The 26691-nt window shown below is 43.1% G+C and overlaps 1 protein-coding gene across 19 annotated transcripts in view; it reads right to left on the reverse strand.

Moving 5' to 3' along the window:
• The window catches only part of TENM4 (teneurin transmembrane protein 4), a 3006191-nt gene that overhangs the window by 303504 nt on the left and 2675996 nt on the right, over positions 1-26691 (reverse strand). The gene's annotated exons all lie outside the window — the stretch shown is intronic.

Genomic DNA, 26691 nt, shown 5'->3' on the forward strand with positions numbered 1-26691 from the left:
CCTGCCTGGAACAGGCCCTAGGCCTCGTAAAAAGGTAGAGAGAGCTGGAGAGAATGATTCAAGGCTTCACCTTTGGCAGTCTAGGATTTCAACACAGCAATGTTTCATTTTTCTAAGAATCTCACATTTTATGATTCTTAAATTCTGACATTCTCTGGAACCTGCCTGAAAGCAAGACCCTTAGGAAATTTTGTTCATGTCTTTATATTCAGAATCTAACATAATGCCTGACACATAGTAGGCATTGTAGAAGTATTTGTTGACTAGCTTAATTCTAGGGGGTCTCACATAGTAGGATTCTTAAGTTCTGATGTTCAAAGATTAGAACATGCTATAATTTTAGGACACTCACATTCTGTGAGTTCCAAGATGTTGTAAATCAGTCAGTCTGACCCCAAGTTTCTACCATGCCACGGTTCTAAAACCCCAGCTTTCTATAGTTCTATGAGCAAACTCCCAACTCTTCAGAAGGAGGAGGCGATGGCTTGGGACAAGAACTTTGAGCTCAGACAATTTGCAGTCTTATCTGTGGCTGACCTTTCAACATGTGCAGTACATCGTCTATAAGAGAGCTAACATAAGCACAGACATATAAAAGTATACAGTACAAGACAATGCAACCACTTACAGCAAGTGCTGCTCATTTTCTCCCACCTTGAGTGACAGAAGGTTTATAACATAGTCATATTCATCCAGCTTTTCAAACAGACTGAACCTTAGGAAAAATAATGCAGACCCAGTGGGCCATCTTAAGGTTCAGCGGGGCTCTAAGGGGGAGGTGGCACAGAGAGCGGCTGATTATTTGCAGGGTAGGGTGGGAAGCTTTTTGTAGTCTGTCCACACAAGAGCAGCCCACTTGGTTCACAGTCACCAATTCCTGTAGGATTTTGCAGGTTCCATGACTTTTTTTTTTTTTTTGAGACAGAGTCTCACTCTGTCACCCAGGCTGGAGTGCAGTGGCACAATCTTGGCTCACTGCAACCTCTGCTTCCCAGGTCCAAGTGATTCTCCTGCCTCAGCCTCACAAGTAGCTGGGATTACAGGTGCCTGCCACCTGCCTATTTTTTTTTTTTTTTTTGTATTTTTAGTTGAGATGGGGTTTCACTATGTTGGCCAGGCTGGTCTCGAACTCCTGACCTTGTGATCCACCCACCTCAGCCTCCCAAAGTGCTAGGATTACAGGTGTGAGCCACCACACCCAGACTTTTTTTTTTTTTTTTTTCCTAGATGGAGTCTTGCTCTGTCGCCAGGCTGGAGTGCAGTGGTGTGATCTTGGCTCACTGCGTCGTCTGCCTTCCAGGTTCAAGCAATTCTCCTGCCTCAGCCTCCTGAGTAGCTGGGACTACAGGTGTGCACTACCACACCCACCTAATTTTTGTATTTTTAGTAGAGACAGGGTTTCACCATGTTGGCCAGGATGGTCTCAATCTCTTGACCTCGTGATCTGCCTGCCTCGACCTCCCAAAGTGCTGGGATTACAGGTGTGAGCCACCGTGCCTGGCCCCAGGTTCCATGACTCTTAAGGTTAACCCCTGAGCTTAACTTTATGTGACAACATTTTACAGAGTTGATGTGTGTGCCACTTGGCTGGTTGATATTAGAAATTCAGCAAGAAGAATTGAAGCAGCAGAAATAAATGACCAAGGTACAACCTCTGGGTGGCTTCTTCCTCTGTGTTTTGGTTTCTTTACCTAAAAATTCAGGCTATGATTCACCGTACAATCTTTTAAGCCAGCATTCCCGATTCACCTTGAGAGCCTGCCTTCCCTGACACCACTGACCACCCAGTACTAGAGGGCTGAACATTCTGCATTCCTTTCTCTGAATTAACCTTGTCTTCAGTTCTGATATATCTGCTCTGCTATATTTCTATTTATCTGTATCTGTCTCCTACATGAAAGTATATAGTATATTCTTGGGGTATAGTGCATTTGTGGAATGAGCTTTGGAGTTCAACAGAATTGGGGTTTGTATCAAAGACTTACCTCCTATTAGTTTTATGATATTAGGAAAAATACTTCCAGCTCCTCATTTGTAATTTTTTATTTTTTTTTGACAGGGTCTCTGTCACCCAGTCTGGAGTGCAGTAGTGTGATCTTGGCTCACTGCAACCTCCATCTCCCGGGTTCAAGCGATTCTCCTGCCTCAGCCTCCCCAGTAGCTTGGATTTCAGGTGTGCACTACCATGCCTGGCTAATTTTTGTATTTTTAGTAGAGACGGGGTTTCACCATTTTGGCCAGGCTGGTCTCGAACTCCTGACCTCAAAAGATCTGCTCGCTTCGGCCTCCCAAAGTGCAGGGATTACAGGGGTGAGCCACCACGCCCGGCCCCTCATTTGTAATTTGTCCACCCACCACCCCTACCTTTTATATAGCTGCTGTGAGGACTAAAGATAATGTATGTGAGTACACAATATGCATGAGCAGGTGGTTAGTGTTCACCAAATATCTATTAAAGGTAACAAAACCACCCCACCAAGAACCACATTCATGACTCCCCCTACGGTTCCAGTTTTGGAAAAGTTCTGTCTACCAGGCCACATGTATTCAGCCAATATACATTGATTTCCTCATCTTTTATTAACCAAAGACACAATATAATCTTCAATCGGAGCTTCTAATGAGCTTGAGATAACCAGTCCATGCTGAGTTGTTAGAATTTCAGACAAAAATTAAGAAACATGATATGTTGTTTCAGGGTGTTTGTTACAGCCTCTTCCTGAGTAAATCTGTCAAGCTTTACGAAATAAATAGTTCCAGAACTAAGTAAATTGTTCCATCATAAACTTCAGAAGCCCTGGGGTGAGAACGGCAGAACGGCTCTGCGCCCTCCCAGGCCTCATCCCTGTCTCTTCTTTCTCCTACGCATTCCCTGGTCTCTCCTCAGGCCTCTGGGTTGCTCTGAATATTCATAGCTAACATACAGGAGCCCCTAACAAGTTGCCAGGCCCTTAGTAGGTGTGCAGAGTTTCTGTGAAGTACAGTTATTATTGGAAACAAGTTAATTTCCTTCCTCTTAGTCATTGGCAACTTTGAATTTAAGTGGTTTCCAAGGTAGGGTACACAGAACTATTTCCTAAGATGTAAGAAAACATTTTAACTCATCTATTTCAAATTCCTGTTTAGTATGTTTTTTAACGTATGTAATACACGAGTGCTTGGAATATGTGTATGAAAATGCACTGCTGTACCAATCCAGCATGTACCGGAGCAGGATAGGGTCACATTGAGAGTATGGCTCTGGAGCCAGATTGCCTACATTTGAAATCCGGTTCCATTACTTGCCAGCTCAGTGACTTTGGGTAAATTACTTTGCCCTTTGCACCTCCGTTTCTACACCTTTATAAAGGAAAATTAAAAAAAAAAAAGAGTGCCTACTCATTTCTGGGTTGCTCTGAGGATGAAAGAAATTAAAATTAAAATAAGTAACATGTTGAGAACTGTGTGTGGCAGCCAGTAAATACCTATAATAAATGTTAGATGTTGCTATGCATAAATATGTACATGTAAAGTGAGGACTAGCTGTCTTCATGTTTTCTTTTTTATAAAACAGTGTATGATCACGAAAGTATGGCAAATCCTGTTTCATTCCACAAACATTTCCTAAACACTCAGTGATTGGGCTAGAAGGTGAGGGAGATACAATTAGGAAGCACAGCTGCAAGGGAGCTGGAAGGAGGGGAGGGAGAGTGCACAAGGAGGTCTCAGCAGGGCAGAGGTAGGACCTGTCAGAACAGAACCACAGCCCAGTGCAAGGAGCTGGGGGGCTCATTTCAGCTGGAGGAACTGAGAAACGCTTCACTGAGCCTTGGAGGATTTCAATGAGAAAAGATAGGAGCATTAGTATCTGCGGCAGAGGGAGGATACTCTGGCCTAAAGCCTTCATCCTTCACCTGGTCTTCAGCAATCTGTCTCCCCACCTGTCCCCTTACCTCCCAAGTCTCATTGTTACCATTAGCTTCTCCTTACCAAGTCCACTGAGACTTGCTGAGACACGCTGGCCTGCTCTCATTTCCATGGACTCAGTGCTCTCTCTTTTGCCAAGTTTGCAGAGCTCTAGGGCAGTTTTTGCATTAAATCTATCTGAACGGCAACCCATGGAGCACAACCACAAAAGTTTTGCCTCTGAGCTTTTGCACAAGCTTGTTCCTTCTCCCTGGGGCACTTCCTTTCCTCTTCCTTCCTCCTCACAACTACCACCCTATATGTCTCTTAGCTTCCACTCATCCTTAGGGTTTAACTTCATGACCTCCTCCCTCAAGAAGCTTTCCTGATGCTTCAAGCCTGCATTTGGCACCCCCTCTAGGTGCTCCCACAACTCCCTGGACTCTCCCTCTTGCAACATTTCTCACCCTGCAGTGTTTACTTGTCTGTGTCCACCCACTAGCTTGCCTTGCCATTACCATATGTGCCTAGTGCAGTGTCTTGCACATAGAACGCAGTAGTAAATATTTGTTAGGTGAATAAAGGATAGAAGGAAGGTAGGAAGGAAGGAGAGTACCTTGATTATGGCACAAAAGTCTATCTCAAGAGAGCAGTGAGAAATAAGACAGGAATGAGAACACTAGAAAAAGGAAATCGGACCTTAATTGGGGAGTCATGGAAATTTTTAAAGCAGGAAAGTGACAAGACCGGGGCTGTACTGTAGAAGGATCTGCTCTTTAAACATAAGGCACCTGCTCAGTCACCTAGATCTCCTTTCTAATTGGCTCAGCTCGGGCAGGATGGTGAAAATCCAGATGATCTGAGCCTGCTTTTTGGGTGGGGCTCAGATGTATGTTCACGTGGGCAAATAAGGATGCCTGATTCCATGGGACTGGGGTGTAGGTGTGCCTTCCCACATGTCCTGGTTATCGGCTGAAGGGAACCTGGCATTGCAGATGCTTCTACTGTGTTTGTAGTAAAAAAGAGTGGGATGACTGAAATGAAACTCCTCACACCCGACTCCAACAACCAAGAGGACCAGTGAAGGTGGAGGGGAACCATCCAGGTTTCTAGAGAGGCAGTCTCAATGAGCCCAGCTCTGGCTTACAGGAGATGAAGATGGAGAAAGAAGGAAACAAAGTGAGTGATAGAGTTTGGATACCTGTCCCCTCCAAATCTCATGTTGGAATGTGATCCGCAGTGTTGGAGGTGGCACCTGGTGGGAAGTGTTGGATCACACGGGTGGATCTTTATGAATGACGTGGTGCCCTCCCCCTGGAAATGAATCAGTTCTTGCTCTGTTAGTTCACTTGAGATCTGGTTGTTAAAGAGTCTGGGACCTCCCCCCTCTCTCTGGCTCTCTATACTCATGCTCTCTGTCTTGCCAGGTGACACACATGCTCTCCCTTTGCCTTCTGTGATAAGTAAAAGCTTCCTGGGACCTCACCAGAAGCAGAGCAGTTGCTGGTGCTGTGCTTGTATAGCCTGTAGCACCATGAGCCAAATAAACCTATTTTCTTTTGTTTGAGATGGGGTCTTACTCTGTCACCCAGGCTGGAGTGTCATGGAACAATGTTGGCTCACTGCAACTTCCATCTCCTAGGCTCAAGCGATCCTCCCACCTTGGCCTCCTGAGTAGCTGGGAGCACAGGTGTGTGCCACCATGCCTAGCTAATTTTTTGTATTTTGGGGACAGACGAGGTTTCGCCAGGTTGCCCAGACTGCTATTTTCTTTATAAAGAAACTCAGCCTCAGGAGTTCTTTTATAGCAATGCAAAATGGGCTAACACAGTTAGGGAGTGCAGACACCTGTATGGTGGAGATTGGCAGAGGGGTGGGGCATTTACAGAGCTTCTCCTGGAGGCCAGGAATGGGCCCAGATTCTTCACAAGATTTTTTCCTTAAAACATTCTCACTAGGAAAATTCATCTCCATTTTTCAGGTGAAGAAACAGAGGCTTAGAGAAGTGAAGTAAATCGTCTATGGTCGTAAGGCCCAGATGACAACCCATAACTTCAATGCTGTTTCCAAGTGGTGGTGAGAGTGAAATTCATCAGCTCTGGTTTGGATTTTCCACCAGGCATAGGGAAAGGGAGAGGCCTGTCTATCAGGGAAACACAGCTAAAGCAGAAAGACCATGAACTTCCTATTGGGCAAACCAAGGATCAAAGCCTAATGTTGCTGCTGGCTGTGTGACCTTTGATAAGTCACTTTACTTCTCTTAGTGTTAATTTTCTCCTTAGAAAAAAAGGAGTAATGATACCCACTGAAAACAGTTGCTGAAGGACTGGTGATCTTATGCTCACCACAAGCCCAGCAGTCTGCTTGCTCACTGTAAATGCTCAGCCAATATTGGTTTTGTCTGCCATCTCTCCAGCAGTAGGTCTGTCATAGAGAGAACATGGTGGTTTTGGGAAAGAAGCAATGACAGATTTGCAAGCCTGCCAATTACACTTTTATCAATGTGTTATTTGATGATATCAAAAAAAGGGGCAATGTGTTAGGGAAACTGTCCTAATACATAAAGAGAACATAGGACAAGGGAATCCTAAGATCTGCAGAAACAATTTCTGTTACTCACATCCTTGTGTGAATCGGTGATGGTAACTTTCTCTTGCATTTGAAATCTAACCTATAAATAGAGCAAGCTAGTTGTCCAAGAAGAACATTCAACCATTCTGGATTCTTAGTGTATCTTTGGAATATACCACGAGACTAAAATTATGAAGGCTAGCTGATGAACAAGTTTATTACTCTGTCAAAAAGAAAGACCATTAACAAAATATACTTTTTAACACTTTGCTCAGCAGTCCTGAGAAATCCATCTAAATGCCCAAATGGAATCTTATTGGTCTATGATAAAACCCCATCTAGTCTATGGTAGGAAAATTCATGTGAGCTGACACAATGGAAAAGTGTGAGTCCTCAACAGTAACATGAGCACTAGCTGTGGGCTGCAGGGAAGGCACTTTTTTCCCTGGTAATTCCCTGGATTATGGGAAGAGCTTCCTAATAACCTTTTAACTGGCAGCCCTGTAATTTAGAGGCTTGTATGTAAAACACTTAGCCCAACACACAGCCATTACTCAATAAATGACACCCAGAAAGAAAATAAGACAAAATCCTTAGACCTAAGCAGGTACCTCATCTCAGTGGCACATTGCCCTGATGGATTCAACCTTTCCAGAAACATTTTAGTTTCTTCACTTAAAACCAAATGCATTCTTTTTCTTCTCATGTGCTAGCCATAGGGCATTCAGTTGCTTCACTGAATAAGTGAAATTATACTCAGTTCTGAGCAGAGGATGGGGCACTGAAGAAAACTGAAGTTTCCTTCTGATAGAAAGGTCTGTGGCTCATGGAGGGTCAGGAATTCTAATGCAGTGGTATCATGCCCTGCTTTTTATTCCAGTGAGTTATGTTCTTGTCTACTGCTTGAATAGACTATCCTGCCAAAGAGGGACCACGTATTGTTCACCTATGTGTTCTGGTCTTACTCAGAGTCTCAGCTCAGCAAAGAGAGGCAGAGCTGGTTTCGCTAGTTATTTGAAATGGATTGGAATCCACTTTTGAAAGCATTTCAAAGAGCTGGAAATCTGAAAATCTAGAGTGACTATTCGTTCGGGTTTGTCAGTGACAGCCCCGATTTACATCTGTTATCCTGCATTGATTAATAATAGTTTCCCCTTACTGTAAAAATGTATTGATTTGGTCAATTAATTACATGGCCACCCTGTTTTAGGGCAGTAAAGTACATATTCAGTTCCACATCAGAGGATGCAGTCTGTAGCAATGGAATAGTGGTCCAGATAGCTGGGTGCAGGTCAACAAAGCAGTCCAAGATCGTGGGAAAAGCAGTCCAAGATCCTTTCCTCTCTGTTGGATGGATATTCTCTAAGGTTCCTTTATGGTCCAACAAAAGACAGCAGTAGCCGTAGTCTATACCTCAAGAGGTTGCTCTGAGGGTTAAAGGAGACTATGGAAAAAATGTAGGATATAAATGACTTAATTTACAATGGAGAGTCAGATTCCTCCAACATAGCAGATACTTAAAAATAGTTATGGAACAAATAAATTTGTATAAATGTACAGGAAAAAAGACTGGTTAAAAATAAACAGAAACCACATTAACAACGGTTATCACTGTTATGGGCAATAGAAAATTTTTAATATGCTTTTATATCTTCAAAATTTTCTACAATTAGCATATATAGTTCTTTTTATTTTATTTATTTATTTAAAAAATTTATTTTAGAGCTGAGATCTCTCTATGTCGCCCAGGCTACAATGTAGTGGCTATTCACAGGCACAATCACAGGGTACTGTGGCCTTGAACTCCCGGGTTGAGGTGATCCTCCTGACTCAGCCTCCCGAGTAGTTGGGATCATAGGTGTGAGCCAAGTTCTTTTTACACTTTTAAAGATTTTTTAAAAAACCTCATGAGAAAATGAAATAATAAATGTGAAAATATCTGGCATCTAGTAGGTATTCATAGATGTTGATTTTTAAATAAGATTTTTGTTTGTTTGTTTGTTTTGTTTTCACAGACGGAGTCTTGCTCTGTCACCCAGGCTGGAGTGCAGTGGCACAATCTCGGCTCACTGCAACCTCTGCCTCCCAGGTTCAAGTGATTCTCCTGCCTCAGCCTCCCAAGTAGCTGGGACTATAGGCGCGCGCCACCATGCCTAGCTAATTTTTGTATTTTTAGTAGAGATGGGGTTTCACCATGTTGGCCAGGATAGTCTCAATCTCTTGACCTTATGATCCACCCACCTCAGCCTTCCAAAGTGCTGGGATTACAGGCATGAGCCACTGCACCTGGCCCCTTAAATAAGATTTTTTATGCATTAATATTAGTAGTATAATTTAGTATAAACTGATTTTTAAAATGCGAAAGCTTTTCAATTGAGCAATTCCACTTTTAGGAATTTATCCCTAAAATTATGATGTCTCAGAAGATTTACACTAAGGATATTTATCACAACATCATTTGTAATAGTAAAAAGTAAAACATTAAAAAAAACGTTAAAAAGGAAAAACATCCTAAATGTTAAAAATTAAATGCTTACTTGTGTAATGAAGGGATAATGCTGATACCACACAGATATTGTAAGATATGTTTATAAAGAATATTAAGTGATGTGGGAAATAGGATATAAAAAGAGCATGATGCAAAACTGTGTAAAAAGTAATTCTGACTTTTGTTGAATTACGTATGGGTGCAATCTGTATAAAAATGTTAAGACCAGTAACCTTAGGGCAGTAAATTAGAAATAATTGTTTTCCTGATTTTTTAAATATATTCTAATTTTTTCAAGTAACACATTGTGAATATGAGATTTTTTTAAAAAAACAATAAACGTTATTTTTAACAGAATTAGACACACATACAGAAAAGTCAGCCATGATGACAGTTTCTTCCTTGGGTCCCTAATGGGAGGAGCTCAGCAGACCCACAGCCTCCCAGGTCTTTTCCAGCCTATTAAATCTTGTGGGTCTTACTCCCCTGGTCCGGCAGCTCCCACTAAGTCAACTCTCCTCGACAATGGTTATTTTCAGGAGCGGGTCCCGGGCCATTTGTCTCTGTGAGTTATGTTGGAAAAATGGTCTTTAAAAAACAGGACGCAGTAAATTTCTCAGGCTCGTCATTTGATCTCTAGCTTTCCTCCTCACAGGTTTCTCGTGGGACTTTAAAAAAATTTTTTTTAAAAGTGTTTGTCAGGAACAGACCTCTGTTTCACCCGCCTGCCTGGGAAGCTGGTCTCCTGAATATCAAGAAGAGAGCCCTTTAGGTTCCTCTGGTTTTCACACAGGGATGGCCTGCCAGCTAGTCTGCTTGTTTGACGCACGTATATTTGATGAGGACTTTCATTGAGTTTTTAAAAATATCAGCTTTATTGATGCATAATTCACACACCATACAGGCCACTCATCTAAAGTGTTCAATCCAATGGGTTTTAGTATATTCACAGAGTATTGCAACCATCACCACAATCCATTTTAGAACATTTCATCACCCTAAAGAGAAACTCCACACTCATTAGCAGTCACTCCCTATTGTCCTCCAATTCCCTGCAGCCTAGGCACTCACTCATCTACTTTCTGTCTCTATGGATTTGCCTATTCTGAGCATTTCATAAAAATGGGATCATATAATATGTGCTCTTTTGTGACTTCTTGCACTTAGCAAAATATTTTCTCAAGGGTTCATCCAAATTGAAGCAATGATTAGGATTTCCTTTCATTTCACTGACAAATAACATTGCATTGTATGGATATGCCACATTTTGTTATCCATTATGAAACTTGGGTTGATTCAAACTTTGGTTGTTTTCACTTTTTGGCTATTATCCATAATGCTGCTGCAAACCTTTGTGTATACATTTTTGTGTGAGAGTATGTTTTTACCTCTTTTGGGTATATACCTAGGAGTGGAATTGCTGAATTGTATGCTTAACCTTTTAAGGAACTGCCAGATTGTCTTCCAAAGTGGCTATGTCATTTTGAATGTCCACTGGCAGTGTATGAGGGTGCCAATTTCTCCACATCCTCGCCAACACTTGTTATTATCTGACTTTTTTATTCCAGCCACTATAGTGGGTATGAAGCAGTATCTCACTGTGGTTTGATCTGCATTTCCCCTAACGGCAAATGATGCTTGGCATATTTTCATGTCCTTATTTGCTATTTGTACATCTTCTTTGGAGAAATGTCTATTCAGATCCATTGCCCAATTTTTAACTTGATTTATCTTTTTATTACTAAAGTGTAAGTACTGCTTTTTTTCCCCAAGAATTTGTTTTGTGCTTACTCTGTCAGGCAGTGTTCTAGGCATCACTGACAGACAAAGAAGACAAAGCCCTTGCTCTCAGAAGCTTACATTCTAGTGAAAGAAAACATCAATGAACAAGTAAGCAAATAACTATATAGAACAAGATCAAGTATGATAAATATTAGGCTGGTGCAAAAGTAATTGTGGTTTTTGCCATTAAATATAATAGCAAAAACCGTAATTACTTTTGCACCAACTTAATACAAAGTTGATGGCATGGGCGTGTTATTTTAAATAGCATGGTCAGGGAAGCCCTCCCTGAGGAGGTGACATTTAAGCAGAGATTTGAAGTAAGTGAGGGAGTGAGCCAAGCAGACACCCGGGGGAAGAGCTTTTAGGCAGAGGGCCCTACAACTGCAAAGTCCCTGCAGCAGGACCAAGTTCATCTAAGGGACAGCAAGGAAGCTAACAGGACTAGAGAAGCATAACAATGAGGTAAATGCTAGGAAATCAGCCTTGAGACATTGTCAGGGGCCAGGTTAAAGATGTGCAAATACTGCAAACTAAAGGTCAGGATGCCTGCGTGTTCTTGTTGGCAAGTTCCCTGAGGGTGGGGACTGGCTTATTCATATGGCCACAGGCCACATGGTAATTCCACATATAGTGGGTACTCACTACATATTACAACCGATTTTGACCTAATGACCTCCTAAGAAAAACAACATTTACATGTGAGTAGTATTTATTCTACATTTTACACAGGATTTTCACAGCCATGATCTCATGTGATCCTTACCACATCCAGGAGGGTAATAGCCATCACCCTCATTTTATAGATAAAGAAACTGAGGCTAGGAGAGGTGATATGACTTGTGCAGGGACATACAACTTTTAAGGGGCCAAGTGGGGCTCCAACCCAGGAGACAGGCAGCAAGTAAGATCTGGATTTAAAACTGATTATTTTGATTTTAGGCAGATTGTTTGATCTTTTAGAGCTGGGGAGCCTCAGGATGTGGTCCTATCTTACAGGAGTCCTGTGCAGAGTAAATGCATAAAAGCATGCATGTCTGGGGCCTACCATGGGCCTGACATAGAGCAGGTACTCAAAAAGTGGAAGTGGTAGCTCTCCCACACCTCCCTTTCTTTCTTTTTCTTTTCTTTCTGTTTTTCTTTTCTTTTCTTTTCTTTTCTTTTTTTTTTTTTTTTTTGAGACAGAGTCCCAGACTGGAGGGCAGTGACGTGAGCGCCTGGGCTCAAGTGATTCTTGTGCCTCAGCCACCCAAGTAGCTGGGATTATAGGCATGCCACCATGCCTGGCTAATTTTTATATTTTTAGTAGAGACTGGGTTTTGCCATTTTGGCCAGGCTAGTCTCGAACTCCTGACCTTATATAATCTGCCCACCTTGGCTTCCCAAAGTGCTGGGATTACAGTGGTGAGCAACCACGCCTGGCCTGCGCCTCCCTTTCATCACCAGCCCCAGCTACACATCCAGGCAACCTCTCTGTGTGAAGCCCTAAGTGGGCACTAGAGACATAGAACTAAGTCTACTCCTTGCCCTGGAGAGGCATGCAGCCTCATGGGTGAAGGAGACAAGCAGGAATGGCTCAAGAGGGAGAAAAGCTGTGAGGGAGGTATTGGGGTATGGGGGTAGGGTGGGTGGGGCGACAACTGGAAGACTCACTGAGCTCCATGTGTCAGCTGCAGCTCCTGGTGTTTCACAGATTGTTCTAACCTTGCCCACGCGCTGCCTCCAGAGGGGTGTGAGATGGTTCATTCACACCTCTGGAGGCTGAAATTGGGCTGATGGAAAGGCCAGTTTCCATGGGATGTGGGAGAGAGGAAACGCACAAAGCAAGCTGGATTATCTCTGACTGTCAAAATCTGCTGGCCAACGTGACCAAGGAGTCACTGAAATTTATGGCAGACCTTGAATAATCTGTGGTCACAGAGTGCTCTCTTCAACAGGGAGGCTTGGGCTCTGCACTTTGGTACTGAGATTTGACTAAGAAAGTCCTTCCAAATAGCTGTTTTCAAGTCATTTATTACTTCCTTGGGATACACACACCCACCCACACACACACACATATATATATATGTTTTCCTCCTTCCATTCAATTTATACAGTGGCAAAATTCCAGGCCTCAAGATGGAGTAAGACCAGAATCTAATAGTCCAGCCTCCTACTCAGATACTGGAGGAATGATGGGGGTATTAGGTACAAAGGAAAGGGGCAAGAGATAGGAAGATTCTGAGGGAAACCAGCAACTGTGGGAGGGTGGGAGGGCAGGGATATTAATTGGGTACCTACTATGTATCCAGCACTGTGGAAGGCCCTTGATGTAAATTATCTTAATCAACCCTCATGCCTCTTGAAAGTGTGAAGACTTCTCCAGCTGACAGATACAGACTTGGAGGCTCAAACAGAGGCAGCTTAAGGTCACCCAGCTGGTGGGTACCAGTCTGGGTGCTGAATCTTGGTCTGCTGAACCCTATGCCCACATGCTTCTGACTAAAATAACCTTAATAAATAATAGTAATAAACATAATAATGTACATTTGTAAATTTATGAGTTTACTTCCTTGATCTTTCATCAGCCCTGGGAAGAGGACAATAATGTTCAAAGTGAAGCCATTTGCTCAAAGCTACAGACCTAGTGAGGTGTGGATCTGGGCTTCCAGCCTAGGCCTCCTGAGCCTACAGCTAAAGCTCCTTCCATAGCATCTTACAGTGACAGTCAGGGATTCGTGTAACCAATGAACCAGGCAAAAAACCAACCAGTGGGGAAGAAAACCCAAAGCATATAAAATAAAACCAGAGCTATGTATTTATCATTTGTGGAGTTTCTGAATATCTGTTATATTTCAATAAAAAGTTTAAAAAAAAAAAAACAGAAAGCCATGTGGTGTGGATATAAGCATATACTAAGAGACATTTTTCTAAAACAGCTTTTCCCCAGTAAATGCCCTGATTCGAAACAGCTTTCCATGAACTTGATCACTGCGCCAAGGCCTCTTGCTTGCATTAGATTTCTATAAAGATTTGCGAAACTTTTTTGGGGAAAGCACAAACATAATGAGGACCAAGAGTTCTAGAAATTCCTCTACTGCCACTCCAAGAAATCTTGAAAATCGAGGAAGGCAGCTGGGGGAGAGTGGACATGTAGAGAAATGGCTTCCTAACCTTGCTCCTGAGTGACCAGGTCTGGTTCTTAAAGCAGGAACCCCTCAGGCAGCTTTAGGTCCAAATTAGAAGAAAAACAAACTTTTTTTTTGATCCTAAATTGCACTCTGTACAGAAAGGAGCCTTTGAGATAAGTGAAGAGAAAGGAATAAGGATTTGCCAAATACCTTTTGTGTCTGGCACTGCACTAAGCACTTGCCACGTGCTTTCCAACATAGCTCCGTAACAGGAATCACTCTCGCACTCAGCAATATTACTTGATATTTAATATGCAATAGAAATTCATTGTCTCATGGTTCTGGAGGGCAGAAGTCTGAAATAATGATATGGACAAGGGCCATGCTCTCTCTGAACCCTGTAGGGGAATGCTTCTTTGCCTCTTCCTAGCGCTAGTGGGTTGCTGTCATCTCTGGCATTCCCTGGCTTGCAGCTGCATCACTCCAGTCTCTGCCTTTATCATCACATGTGTGCTCCCTGCGTGGCGCTGCCTTCTTCTAAGAACACCAGTCATAGTGGAGTAGGTTCCCACCCTCCTCTACTATGACCTCATCTCAATTAATTACATCTGCAACAACACTGTTTTCACATATGGTCACTGTCTGAGGTACTGGTGATTAGGACTTCAATATACCTTTCTGCAGGGCTGGGTGGTGGGTCAATAGTGCTCAACACATAACACTGTCCTTGTGGAACTTACACTATAAAAGTCCCCTTTTACAGATGAATACATTGAGGCACAGAGAGCCCAAGTGATTTGCTCAGGATCTACTGGCAGTAAACTGCAAATCCAGGTCTGACTCCAGAGCCCATTTTCTGTCTACAGATGAATAACTGACCCAACAATTCCATTACTGGATATATACCCAAAGGATTATAAATCATTCTACTATAAAGACACATGCATACATATGTTTATTGCAGCACGGTTCACAATAGCAAAGACTTGGAGCCAACCCAAATGCTCATCAATGATAGACTGGATAAAGATAATGTGGCACATATACACCATGGAATACTATGCAGCCATGAAAAAGGATGAGTTCATGTCCTTCACAGGGACATGGATGAAGCTGGAAACCGTCTTTCTCAGCAAACTAACACAGGAACAGAAAACCAAACACCCATGTTCTCACTCGTAAGTGGGGGTTGAACAATGAGAACACATGGACACAGGGAGGGGAAAAATATACACTGCAGCCTGTTGGGGGATGGGGGACTAGGGGAGGGATAGCATTAGGAGAAATACCTAATGTAGATGACATGTTGATAAGCGCAGTAAACCACCATGGCACATGCATACCTATGTAACAAACCTGCACGTTCTACACATGTACCCCAGAACTTAAAGTATAAAAAGAAAAGAAAAGAAAAGAAAAGAAAAGAAAAGAAAAGAAAAGAAAAGAAAAGGAGCCTTAGCATAAATGATCCATTTAGTCCTTGCAACACTTTTACAAGGTAGGTATTATTGTTTCCATTTTACTGATGAAATGAGCTCCAGACAGACTAAAGTTAGTTGGTTCATAAGAGGAGAAGCAGGAATGAACCAAAGTGGGCAGGCTCTCTACCCATCCTTTTTTTTCCTGCAACCACACCAAACGGACTAATGGCATTGTCAAGGGGGAAGTGGACACCAGGACGGAACGAGAAATCAACTAATAAAAAGGCTGGTCACTCTGACCAAGGGCACTAGATTGGGAAAAAAAAATTAGAGGTTTGAATGTTTTTGTTTCTTGTAACCAAAAAAGCTTATCTGGAGAGAAAAGAGTTCATACTTTGGAGGTTAAGAGTATTCACCATCCAAAGCTCAGAAGTTCAGATCTTGCCCTACTCTGGAGAGCAGAGTCTGACTGCTGCTAACAAAACAGGGTTTCTTGCTTTCTGGAGTGGAGGGCACTGAGTGAAGCTTGTATACAAAGCTTCTCGGTGTTTCTTGGGCAGATCATGAGAAGCAGCATTCCTGTGACTTTAGTGCTGGTGCACATGGGCTGCATGTGCCTTGGATTTCATGGGATTGGGGAAATGAGGGAAGAGAAAGGTGCCTGTAGGGTAAGAAATGCATTCAGAATGTTTCTGCAAGCCAAATTCTCAGTGTCCAGTGGTCTGTGAGGCTGGGAGGGGTGGCTGGTTCTGTGTGATTTGTCACAGGTCCCTGAGCTAGTCGGAGGAGGGCAGTGCCAGCCACTGGAGGAAGAAGGCCAAGCATCCCTCTGGGGTGTCCTGCCACTGAAATCCTGCCTGCTTAGTTCTCAGCCCTCCCAAGGGAGGGACTCCAACCAGCACCCCAATTTAGTCATAGAGGGGAAGTCGATTAGGTCCCTCACCTGACTTTGGGAAGTTCCCAGTTTAGTGGCTGAGCAAACCCAGAATATGCAATTCCCCTACAATGCTGTGAGAGGCAAACACAAAGATCAAGGCCTTAATTGATGGAGCCTTGGGGCTCAGTGGCCCCTTGCTAGAGAAAGGGAAGTTTAAACAGAAGCCTAAAGGTGAACCAGGAGATGGCCAGGTTAAGAAAGCATCGTGGGCATGCATGTGTGCTGTGCATGCACATATGTGTTGTACATGCATGTGTGTCTACAGCAGTGGGCTGGTTAGAGTGTCCCAGGCAGAGAGAACAGCTTATGCCAAGGCTCACAGGGAGAAAAGAGCACAATACAGCTAGGGAACTCCAAGTACTCAGAGTTGAGTAAGTTGGGAGCAGAGATAGGGATGGTGGTAAACAAACGACTGAGGAGAGAGGCCATGTTCAAATCCTATAAAGGCTTCTGGTAGAATCCAGGGTCTGTCCCGACTCCCTGGGCTCTAGATCCATCATCAGTTATCAACTTGTCTGTACCACCTGAATTGAGTCACCAAACTTCTCTGGGTCTGAAATTTAGCTGAAAATTACCATGGTTACATGAGTTCCCTTCTAAGCTCCCTTAGAGTTCCAATAATAAAACTAGCAAGACTGATTTGTGCTATTCCACTTAATCCTCATATTAAACTCTCTGAGTTACCATCACCCCCATTTAGTAGATGAGAGAAGATAAATTTAAAGAAGGTTAAGTGTTTATATTCCGTAAGTCTATGATTTTCTGAAAGAAACTGCCCTCAAGCTTTCTAGCTGAATAACTGAGTCCTTTGCTGTCAGAAGAACTTTATTCAGAGAAGAGGAAGATGACTTGCTAATAACAACAATGATAATAATTGTTGTTACTATTGATCGAGCACTTTCTCTTTGCCAGACATTGCATTCATGCTGTGTATAGACATGCATCCATTTTTAATTGTCACAGCAATCTTAAGAGGTAGGGACTTTCATTATCCCCATTTCAGAGATAAGGAAAACAGTGGTCAATCAACATGGCCAATGTCACATAGCCACTGGTAAGGCGAGAGCCAGGACGTGGCCCCAGGTGGATGACTCCACTCTGAACTCCTAATCACTTCTCTGTGAGGCTTAAAAGGAGCAAAGCTCTATAAGCTCAAGCTGTGGAATTGCACATGAGGAAGTTGAGGCCTGGAAGGTGACAGAATGAGCCCAAGGTCCTACAGGAAGGCAGCAGTGGAACTGGTTTTGTGCCATTAATATCAACAATAGTAACAGTAGCGAAGTCTGGCTTAGTAGGGTGGTCAGAACATGAACTCATGTCTGAGTCTGAATCCTAGCTCCACCACTTACTAGCTGTACAACCGTGGGCAAAGTTTTAGTTTTCTGAGCCTCAGTTACTTTATTTATAGAAAAGGGATAATAGTACCTACCTCACAGGGTTGTACAGGGGCTTAAAGAGTTCTATGAGAACTCTACTGAAGTGTTTGCTGTCATTGATTTGCTACCTGCTCTGTGCCAGGTATGGTGTTGATATACTTTATCTTTAATTCTCACAGAAACCTTTGGAAAGAGATTATTATTCCTGTTTTCTAGATGGAGAAATAAGCTTAGAGAAATTAAATAATGTATCTAAAGTTACACGGCATGAAAGGTGTAGAAGCTGGATTGGAACCTGTGACTGATTTCCAAATCTATGTTATATCCCACAATAATCTCTCCCCCATGTATACAGCTTTGCAGAGAGCACTGACATCCATAACCTCATTACTATGAAGTATCTGGCCTATTTTTAAATGCTGATGATTTTTATATCTCTATGACAGGTGTGTGTATGCGAGGAGGGGGTGATGAACAAGGAAGCACACCACAAGCAGGATGGATGACTGCATTCAAGTGTCATCTATTATTCTATAATAGAAATATAATTATTCTATAAGGATAGTAACAACCCATCCCATGTGCAGAACACTCTATGATTCAGAAAATCCTTTTACACCCATTATCTCATTGCATCCCCACGACAGTCCTGTGGTGGGGGAAGTAGAGCTAATTATATTATCTTCCATTTGTAGCAGCCACTCTTGGTTGCATAGCAATACCTACTGCCCTCCTAACAGAATCCTGACTTTGCTCAGCTAGCTACACTGTGGTTATGTGTCTCAGTTGGAAGATCCTGACTGGCAAGTTACAAAAGTCCCCTTCCTCATGAGGGAATCTGGACCACCGGCCAATCTAATATGAGGAGAGGTCTGGGGGTTCCCTGGACGGGGAATCATCCGGACACAATGCCCGGGACTGTAGCAGTGGAAGCCAAGAAGCTGAATCTGAGCCTTGATGAACATGCCTGGAATTGCCCTATCTCTGGACTTCTTGCTAAATGAGATAATAAACGTTGAAGCTAACGATAATCATTGAAGCCGGTTTGAGTTGCGGTTTTGCATAAGGCATCCTAAGATCTCCTACCTCACTGTAGACAGAGTCTTCATAAAAACCCACTCCCACTGCTTTCATTTCCACCCTTATTGTTGAGCCATGTCCTTTGCTAAGTAAGACTCTGCTGCTCTCATTGAGTTGCCAGCAACCCCCAGCTCAGTTTTTTGGTTCCCTCTCCACCACCATGCACATCTCCTGCATGCCCCGTGTCTGTCCCCAGGTCAGGACTTGCCACAGGGTAGGCATAAAGGAATCACACCTGCAAGAAGCCTGATCAGTTTGGTTGCATAATGATTCTGAGGCTTTTGCTTCTTCAACTGATAAGTAGGATAATAATATCCGCTTTGCAGACTGCTTGTGGGGCAGGGAGAGGGTGGCATCCTCAGTCTCCCTCCAAGGAAATGCCACTTGCCTTAATCAGTAATAATCCTTGCATCTTCTGGTTGGCAAGTACCATGTGCCAGGCACTGGGACCCAGTGGTGAGTGAGCAGAGCCACCCCTGTTCTTGTGACACTCCTTGTCTAACAAGGCAGATACAATACATGCTTGGAGGCCTTGTCCCACATTAGCTCCAGGTCCACTCGCGGCTGTGGCCTCCTCTGAAAACCAGTAATCAGGAGTTGTCCTCTTCCTCAGGGATGAGGCCAGAGTCCATGGACTCACCCTGGGCTCCTGTTTCCTGTCTGCTTAAGTGATTGACAAGTGGCTGACACCCTGGGTGCAAGTCTCGGAGGGTCCCCTGCAGGGAGTCCGGGAATCACAGCATCTCAAGTGGTCATGCTGGGCCCTGCCCCTCTGGCTCTCCTCACACCCCCAATAGGCCCTGTGGCCCAGGGATGCATTCACACTCACTGGAAAGTTGTTCCTCTTCTTGTTGCCAATTTTCCACCCAGCTGCAACATCCAACAATCCAGCCAGGCCTGTGCTTATGCACATCCCTCAGAAGGGCTTATACAAAGCGCAACAGATGGCTCTCCACGTCAAAAATTATTTCCTGATGCCCAGCTGAGACGTCCCAGACCCTGCAGTGCCCATTAGTGCTAAATCCCTGCTTCTCCTGCCCTTTGGAAACTTGTTATTCTCTGAGATGCTCTGGCAAAGTCTCTGAGCTCAGCCTTTTTAAAGCAGCCCTGAGCACTGTGCTTGCTGGTCCCCTGCAAGGGTCTCCAGGGCAGCTCTCGCAGTTACTGACCACACAGTGGCCAGGGTCTGAGGAGTTAGCTCCCTGTGACCTTTCCTGAGGCACTTGGCACTTTCCTGGCCTCTGGCCTTTGCTTGACTATTTCTTTGACCTTCAATACCCTTGCCGGTATCTTTTCTTGAAGGCTCGGTTCAAATGCCACATTCATAGGAGAAGGAAAAATAATTCACACTTTTTGAGCACCTAGTGTATAAAATGTTCTCAAAATCTCACAGTCTATTCACATTTGTTAGTCATTCATGCATTCACTCACTCATTCAACAAGTATTTGTAGAAAGCCATGCTTGTGTCAGGCCTTGGGTCGGGAACTGGTGATAGACCAGTGATGCTGCCCTCAGGAAACTTACCAATGAGTGGGTTGCCCACTCTATGTCAAACACTCTTAGTGCCTTATTTTACAACAAACCTGTTAGATATTTTAATATCTGTTTGCAGATGATGAAAACTGCTGCTATTGTCACAAGTCAGCTAAACTGTGCCCTAGTCTGTGCTTTTGTTTGTCATCCATTCGACGACACATTCCTGATGCTCATGGTGTGCCTTGGGCTCTAGGGACACAGATGCATGGGTCATGGCTCTATGGGGGTTCTGATGAAAAACCGACTGGCTTTTGCACAGTGTGGTACATACTGGAGACTAGCGGCTTCCTGAAGGCAGGGAGAGGCCTTGCCTGGCATGTGCCAAGCCTGGCATGTGCCAAGCCTGGCAGTGGGGACACGCTGCCCCCAGGGCATGCCTACCAACTGTGGAGAGGAATCAGAAGACACGGCAGGGCCTGTCACCCTCCTCTAGAGGCCTTTGAGGCCAAGCCTCTCTCCTGAGTGCTGTCCTATCCTGTGGGGGTGGGGCTGGGTGGGCTCAGTGGGGTGGCAGCTCATGAGAGGGAGGCAGGAGCCCTGGCTTTTGGCCTCGGGGTCTCACTTTCTTTGTGACCTTGAGCAAATCACTAACCTAAACAGGACTTCATTTTCTCAGCTATAAAATGGAGGCCTCAGGGAATGTTCTAGAGAAAATGGATGGTCATCTGTCTGTCAAGGGTCATGTGGAGAGGATTCCAGGAGTGAGGAGGAGTGGGAGGCAGGCAGGAAAAAGCCCTGGGCTCTTCGGACTCTGGCTTTCTCTGGGCCCCCAGTTTCTTCTCTGAAAAATGAGGGAAGCAGGCTAGAGACTCAGGAAGGTTTAAGTTCAAACCCCATCTCTGCGTCTTACTTTGTAATCTGTAATAGGTGACTTAATCTCTCTGAGCCTTAGATTCCTCCAAAAGCAAAATGGGGATTTACAACCTCTGCCTTGTTACACTCATGTAAGGCTTAGAGTATCCTAAATGAAGCCTAGTAAAGTATTTGGCACAGAGCAAATATCCAGTAAATGTTAATTCCCCCTTCTCTGAAGGGCTAGATACCCTTGAGAGTTCTTGAAAGGAAAAGTTTTGGTGACATAGTTTCCCCCCCGAGGTGTCAGTGAGATGAGTGTGGATTGCGTTCGCCATTTGGGATCAGAGTCCCACTGATGAACTAAACTTCGAAAATCAGTAACTCTCCAACCTCTTACTGTTATCCGCCCTCTTACTCTTCCCAAATCCAGTGCCTGAATCCCATCTACAATGTGGTTGCTGCTGACATGACAAGGGACTCACTACTCACTCCAGAGGCAACCTATTTCAGTTGCATTGAGCTCTGATTGCCATAATGTTCTTCCTTCTAATGCACCAAAATACTGTCATTACTGCTGCTGCTACGCTACCTCTACTACCAGTAACCACAGCCAATATGGCATAGTGATTAAGCACGGATTCTAGAGCTGTGCTGTCCAATATGGTAGCCATTTTGACTACAAATTTTAATATTTAATATTATTTAATTATTTAAATATTTAATATTATAAGAACAAGTCTCAGCTCCTCAGGCATAACAGCAACATTTCAAGCGATCAGTGGTTCCATGCAGCTAGTGGCTACCGTATTGGACAGTACAAGTTCTAGACCATTTCTGTTACAGCAGTGAGTTCTACTGGAGAGTGCTACTGTAGCGCTAGCATGTCAAGGGTGGAATCCTGGCCCTACCACTTAAGGTGTGATCTTATTCAAGTCACTTAACTTCTCTGTACTTCAGTTTCCTCATCTGTAAAATGGGGATAAAAATGGTATCTGCCTCACAAGGCTGTTTGTGAGAATTAAATGAGTTAATACATGCCAAGTGCTTAAGACTGTGGTGGCTTTACAATGCTCACTTATTCATAAAAACCACCAGTTTGGTACCTACTCCGTGCCATGTCCTATGTATTATTTGATGTACACATGCCATACAGATTTTTTTTTTGATCATACTGGAATGAGTATCTTTGCAAGCTAAAAGACAAATTGCTGGGCCAAAAAAATTAATATTTAAAAAATTTAAAAGATAATGCCAAATTACTTTCCAAAAGAGAATGTATAGATTTTATACTCTTACTAATAATGTGTGTTTCTCCACAACCTAAGCAACCCTGGGTAGTCTTAACTTTTTAAATCCTTACCGACCTGATAGGCGTAAAATAGTTTAAAGCCATTTTGATATTCATTACTTTAACTATTACTGAGTTTGAGCATTTTTCTATGTTTACCAGATATTATAATATTTACTCATCCAAGAATTGCCATACTTATCTTTGTACATTTTTTGTGTTGTTTATTTTATCTATTTATTGATTGGTAGGGCTTTCTGTACGTTAAAGAAGTTAACCTATCTTATAAAATGCAAATATTTTCCTTGTTTCCTTTGACATAGCTTTGTTTTTTGTTCTTTTTTAATTTTTTTTTTTTATTGCCATGCAGAAATGCTTAACCTGTCTGTCTCAGTCATTTTCTTTATGGCTGCTGGGTTCAATGAAGGTCAGCCAAGTTACTGAGCTACTTCCTGCCATCAGCTTTGCCCAGGATCCCCCTCTGGGTCTATAGGCAGCACAGAAGCTCAGAGACAGAATAGAGGTGCCACTCCGTGCCCTCCCGTGTGCATTCAGGAGGCCCTATGCATCTAATGGAGCATTTTCTTCCTTTCAAATCCCTGGTGTCCCTCCAAGGTGTATCAAGAGATGAAGCACAATGTCTTTAGAACATTGATTTTCATTTAGAATATACTAGGAGCAATTCCCTTTTTTTCTACTGGGCTCCTCTTACTCCTAGAATGGAGAAGCAGGGATGCTGGGGTAGACAAAATGTGATACAAATTTGCAGTTTCCAAGGAAATTCTAACTTGGGTGTTGGCTGAAGGAGTGAAGTGAGATTTCTGAAAGTTCTATAACTCAAAGAAACATCTCTGAAATTAAGAATTTTTAATTTGGCAGAAGGAAGAAAATGGATATTAATCAAACACATACTGTATTCCAGACACTGAGCTAAGTGATTTTATATCTTATTTTCATAAAAGCTTTTCCCCTTCTGTGGTTTTCAGTACAATCCTCCCTGCTTTCAGATGAGGGAACTGTAGCTTGGGGAGATTACATGGGAACCTGTCATATTGTAAGTGGATGAGGTGGCTTTTGCCCAGGTTCTCTGACCCCTGGCATAGTAGTTAAAGGCTCTAGGAGCCAAATGGGCAAATTTTATCTTGGTTCTTTGGGTGATTGCCAATTTGGTTTTTGTTGTTGTTTGTTTTTTGAGACAGAGTCTCGCTCTGTCATCCACCTAGAGTGCAGTGGTGTGATCTCGGCTCACTGCAACCTCCGCCTCCCTCCACCTCCCGAGTTCAAGCTATTCTCCTGCCTTAGCCTCCTGAGTAGCTGGGAATACAGGCATCTGCCATGATGCCTGGCTAATTTTTGTATTTTTAGTAGAGATGGGGTTTTGCCATGTTGGCCAGGCTGGTCTTGAACTCCTGACCTCAGGTGATCCAACCACCTTGGCCTCCCAAAGTGCTGGGATTGCAGGCGTGAGTGACCCCACTCGGCTGGTCATTGTCATTTTCATCGTAAGCAAATCACTTAACCTCTCGGAGTCCAGTTCCCTCAACTGTCAAATGAAGATAATTATATTCCCTTATACAGATTCCATGAGGGTTAAATAGGAAAAGGAATATATAAACACATAGTCTAATGTCTGGCCCACAGAAAAGGCTTAATACATTTTAGGTATAATAATAAGAACAGCAGCAGCAACAACTATTTTATTGCCTCCTCCCCATCATATTATTTCTCTATCAATCATAGTTTTCCAGCTGGGTACTTTTGTATTCTCAGTCTACTTGGTGGTGCTGATGATATAATAACAGTGATGTTCATAGCAGCTTTATTCATAATAGTCTGGAAACATTCCAAGTGCCCATCAACAGGTGAACTGATACATAAATTGTAGTATATTCATACAATGAGAAGCTTCACAGCAACTAAAAAAAAAACTATTGATAAATGCAACAGCATGGATGCATCTCACAGATTCTTTTTCACAGATTCATTCATGTTGAGTGAAAGAAGCCAGATGCAAGAGTCCACACTGCATGATTCTGTTTCTATACAACTTAATTTGAAAACTAAGCAATACTTAGAGAGGTGAGAATAGTAGTTGTCTCAGGGTAGGTGAGTGCATGAAGGAATCTTATACGTTTGCTAAAAATGTTTTATATCTTGATTTGGGCTATGGCTGCAGGGAAGGATACATTGCAAAATATCATTGTACATGTAAGTGTACTTTATACACTGTAATGCATGCATGTTATTCCTTCAAATTCTTAAGGGAGGGCAAATAAAATGTAAATCTAAAAAATGATAAATGTGAAGGTGCTACATTCAAATAATAAAAATAGTAGTTACCATTATAGCCACTTTCTATCTTGTAGGCACTGTGGAGGACCTTATTTATTCTATCTCATCTAATCTTCATTACAACTCGGAGAAGTAGGTACTACTCTTATTTCTATTTGATAGATGAAGAAACTGATGGTAAGGCAGGTTACCTTTTTTCCCCCAGGCCATTCACCCACACAGGGCCAGGACTCAGGGCTGGCTCTGTCTAGGCTGGTGCTATTACCTCTTGACAACACAAGGGACTCTCATGTAAGGTGTAGCCAGGTCGAAGATGGCTGCTGCTGAGCTTCACTTTCTGATATTCACGCCCTTGTATAATTCAGCTCAGTAGAGCGGACCTGTGATACCAATAGGATATTGTGGAAATAGAGAGTTTGACTTCCAAGGCTAGCACATAGAAGATATTGTGGTTTACTCCCTAGGTTTGCTCAGATAACTTGCTCTGGAAGAAACCGGCTGCCATGTTGTGAGGATACTCAAGTAGCTATGGAGGGGTCCATGTGTAAGAAACTGAGGCCTCCTGCCAACAGCCAGTATCAGTTTGTCAACTGTGTGAGTGAGCTACCTTAGTGACCAATGGTCCAGCCCTGGTCAGGTCTTCAGATGGCTGTAACCCTGGCTGACACAAAAAGTCAGATCACTGCCTGTGGCTGCCTGTGGATTCCTGACTCTCAGAAACTGTGTAAAATAATAAATGTTGTTGTGCTAAAAAGCTACATTTTGGGGCAATTTGTTATGTAGCAATTGAAAACTAATGCATAAGGCCTATTTGAATTCAATGGTAAGCAGCTCTCACTGATGAGCTTATATCTTAAAGAAGTCACACACACACACACAAAGAAATCACAAGACCAATAATCTGCGCCCCACCTCAGAGCTCAGATGCAGGTAGCTGTTTCTCAATGTGTAGCCTGGGTTTTAAATTGTTCCTTGGTTTTCACAATCCCCCCACTCCCTTTTTGTAAAGACAGGATCTTATTCTGTCCTGTCACCTAGGCTAGACTGCAGTGGCATAGTCACAGCTCACTGCAGCCTCCACCTTCCAGGCTCAAGCAATCCTCTCACCTCAGCCCCCTGAGTAGCTGGGACTACAGGCACGTGCCACCATACCCGGCTAATTTGTTTTACTTTTTGTGGAGACAGGGTCCCACTATGTTGCCTAGGCTGGTCTCACACTCCTGAGCTCAAGTGATCCTCCTGCCTTGGCTTTCCAAAGTGCTAGGATTGCTGGCTTGAGCCACTGCATGAGGCCACGATTCCCTTTATATTTTTATTTTTGTGCTCTGTCCACACACCTAAGGTCCAGACCTCAGCCACTGCACACTTTAGCTGGGTCCTCACAACCCTAATCCTATAGGCCTGAATAATGTCAAATCTTACAGAGAAGAAATAAAAATCTGTAACTTGTTTATTAATAAATTAGTCCTATTGAAGGCCAAAAACAGTTCAGCTGTGTTTGTTATCAACTCTCCTCCTTACACGTTATTATTATTATGTTCTATTAACATTAACCAGAGGTTGCGTTTTGGTCAGAACTTAGAAATTAAAGACTGAAAGAGTCACAGGATGTGGGAAAGCATCTAGAAATATTTTTGGTCCAGTCCTTCTGTCTGAGGCAGATGTTTTAACTATGTTCAAATACAATCCAGAGTTAGAGAGCCACATAATATTTTTTGGTGGCAACTTCTGCTGTTTACTTTTTGTTTAATCCCAGTAATCAAATAAATGTCTTCTCCATTTCACACAAATTTCTACTGCTTTCATTTCAGTTCCTTTTCTTCTGCTTCATCTTCTGAGAACATGAAGAACAAGTGTTAAGAACTCTCTTCAGAGAAACCCTTCATAGATTCACAGAGATTAATTAAATCACAGTTCAGCCATCTCATCTTCAAGTTAAACAGCTCTAGTTCCTCTGCGCTAACTCATGGGGCTTTTTCTATTCCTTTCGTCCCAGGTAGAGCCGTCCCTGGATGCTCTCTCTCTTCGAAGCAGCAGTGCTTAATGAATGCAGCAATGGCCTAGCGTGGAGTATAAAAATGATGGTTTAGGCTGGGCACTATGGCTCACGCCTGTAATCCTAGCACTTT

This window comes from Pan troglodytes, chromosome 9 (assembly GCF_028858775.2).
Source record: "Pan troglodytes isolate AG18354 chromosome 9, NHGRI_mPanTro3-v2.0_pri, whole genome shotgun sequence".
Lineage (NCBI taxonomy): Eukaryota > Metazoa > Chordata > Mammalia > Primates > Hominidae > Pan > Pan troglodytes.